We start from the raw sequence: 3,192 nt of genomic DNA on the forward strand, positions 1-3,192 counted from the left end.
GCCGTACTCCAGGTGAGGTCTCACCAGAGCAAAGTAGAGGGGCGGAATACATCCCTCGACCTGCTGGCCACGCTTCTCTTGATGCAGCCCAGGGTATGGTTGGGCTTCTGGGCTGCCAGTGCACATTGCCAACTCATGTCCAGCTTTTAGTCCATCAGTACCACCAAGACCCTCTCAGCAGGCCTGCTCTCGATCCTCTCTTCCCCCAGCCTGTATTGATACCTGGTGTCCTCAGTTGCCTCCAACAGTCATTCCAAGAGGAGGGGCAGGTGTCTGGCAGACCTAGGGGCAATTTCGCCAATGAGCTTTACTCTGGAGCATGTAATTCTGAGATACATTTTCCTCATAAAAGGTAAATACACTTTTTCTACTTTCTGTCAAGATATTGGTTTCACATGCCCCAAATGAAGTATAAGAGAAAGAGAATGACATTTATTCTGAATCAGTGAATTAAAACAAAAATATGATGAGACAAACCAGGAGAAAAATCTTCAGGTTAGGAAACACATGAATAATTTGTAAGTTGAAAATCTTATCTCAGCCTTTGGATGTTGTGCACTTACAAGAGAAAAGTGAAATCCAGATAAATAGTAATGACAATAATAGTAAAAAGTAAATTAGATTGAGGGGAAAGAGAGAGAGAACTAGAAAAAAAAAAGAAGGGGAGGAAATGAAACATTGGACAGTCCAGGAGTCATTTCACTTTACGGTAACAACTGCCTCAAATTATTTTTCATATAAAAGCACAACTGTTGCTGTTACTCATGCTCATGATATCAACCTGTTCTGCAGCCAGTATGCAACAAAGAGCCAGAGTATGAACAGGAGTCAGTTCTGAAGCATTCCCACCTTACAGAGAACGAAGATGATGGTGTCTGAGAACTATTTTTTCCAAGGCCTTCTGGAATGCTTTTTTTCTCAAGCTGTAGATTACTGTGTGACAACTGTGTGCAGCACAGATACAGCCTTACTGAGGACAGGTTGCACGTGGGGCGGACATACATGGAAATCATGGTACCGTAGTATATAGTCACTACCATGAGTTGCGAGCTGCAGGTGCAGAAGGTAATCCTTTTTCCAGAAGCAGAGGGCATCTTCAGGGTACTGAAAATCATAAGTAGATATGAGACACAAGTCAACACAAAGCAGCTGGAAAGGACCAGGAGAGAGAGGAGGAAGATGACAGCTTCTGTGAGGTGGTGTCTGAGCATGAGAGCTTCAACAGCGGAGAGATATCTCAGAAGAATTGATCAATGAGGTTTTAACTGCAGAAATACAATCTGGAGATCATCAGGCAGGCCAGAAAACCAATGAAACAACCAGTAGCCCAGGAGCCCACAGCCAGACGGGTATAAGACTCAGAAGTTGTGGCCACACCATATCTCAGGTGTTCACAGACCACAAGGTATCGGTCATACGCCATCACTGCCAAGAGGTAGCAATCATTGGCTCCCAGGAAAACGAAGCTGTAAAGCTGTGCCATGCATCCCGAGAAAGAGATGCTCTTCCTCTTTGCCAGTAGACTGGCCAGCATCTTGGGTATGATTGTAGTGGTGTAACAGACCTCTAGGAAATAGACGTTCTTGAGAAATTTCTACATGGGTGAATGAAGTTGTGGCTCCAGTGTCACACTGAAATAATGAGTATGTTTCCTAGAAGGGTGAGCATATAAATAGTCAAAAAGACTGTGAATAGCAGGATCTGGCAGCATGGGTTGCTACTAAAGCCCAGTAGCCTGATTTCCAGTACTTCTGTAACATTTCTCATCTCTTGGAAAGGTCTAGGATTTGTCTGTTAAGGAAATAATCAATAGCATAATATGTTAACTTTCCATGATGAAAGCACTATCTACAAAGATTATGGTTCTCAAATAAATCTTTGGGATCAGCATCAAAGTCACTATCAGTCTGTGCTCCTTTTCGCCCTCCCTCCCACCCTTCCTCCTTCCCCCGTGCTACTTCTCTCCCTTCCATCCTGTTCTCTCTCACTCTGGAAATGTAAATATTAACATGCTTTTCATGGAGGGCACATGAACAATTAAAGAATGAAATGCAAATAATCCAGTAGACAGCCACTCTCTGCATTTTTACACAAAGAAATGTGTAAGAAAGAAATACATTACAAGACTCTCACCACCTCTACTTGGACGAACATTCTGCATTAGCCACAAAACTTTATGCCCCCACGAACCCTTCCATGTGTCCTCAGAGGAAAGTCTCAGTACCCACCACACAGAAGGCTCCAACAGCATTGGCTCTGGAAAGACAGTTCCCAGCATTTTTGGTGGGATGGCAGCATTGGCTGCTCTCACATCCTTGAGAGGAAACATGAGTTCTCCTCCAGAAGAGGGGCTCCCTTTGCCCATAATCATGATGCTGCCCTGTCAACAAGTACTGCGCTACTTGGACATAGCCATCACAGCCCTGCCCTGGGCACCAGGGCCTTCAAGGTGCACTTGGTACTGCTTCAGACTGTTATGCTGACTCTCCTGTTCTGAAGCCTCAGATAAATCAGCACCTCAGACCCATGCCCTCACTGTGGGCCTAGCCAGAGCAACCCCCCATGTTCTGGATAGTGACAAGCACTCCAGTTTCATTGCTCTCAGACCTCAGCTTGAGGTCATTTTCTAGAAAGAGAAAATGCCAGTTTCTGAGCAGGCAGGCAGGCTGGCCAACACTTTGGTGCCCAAGGCAGGTGTGACTTGGAACCTGATGTGACCTCAGCTTTCAAATCTCTTACGTCAGAATTTAATCCCAGTGCAGTGTTTGAAAGGTAAGCCCTGGGGCTCATGCATCTGCTGCAGTGTTCCTAGTCAGGTCCTGAGGGCTGTTCTTCTCTTTTTTGGAGGTTCTTATTCACGAGAGAGAGAAAAAAATGCTCTGAATGCTTTGTGCTGCTGCCTCAATCCCTCTTCACTGCTTGTCCTGGAGAAGGGATGGAGTCCAGCAAAGGGCCAGCACCCATGCCTTTGCTCCTGGTTTCTTCTTAGTGGTGGTACAGACAGCAAGATGTGCCCTGATTTTCTGGAGTACATGTGTAGAGGGGTTTCTTGAAAAACAGGGCCACAAAGTATTGAGGGAATATGTGGACAATGCAGGATTTGTAAAGAGCAAGTCCTTGGTACACTTCAACAAGCAAGAAGATATGAGCTAAAGCAAAAATATGCTGACTGCAAGTAGAAACTAAGACAGC

The 3,192-nt window shown here is 45.2% G+C and overlaps 1 pseudogene; it reads right to left on the reverse strand.

The window, feature by feature from the left end:
- Positions 1–850: 850 nt before the first annotated feature.
- LOC118452747 lies at positions 851–1,767 on the reverse strand (annotated as a pseudogene).
- Positions 1,768–3,192: the final 1,425 nt, after the last annotated feature.

This window comes from Egretta garzetta, unplaced genomic scaffold, assembly GCF_000687185.1.
Source record: "Egretta garzetta isolate BGI_Z169 unplaced genomic scaffold, ASM68718v1 scaffold27, whole genome shotgun sequence".
Classification (NCBI taxonomy): Eukaryota; Metazoa; Chordata; class Aves; order Pelecaniformes; family Ardeidae; genus Egretta; species Egretta garzetta.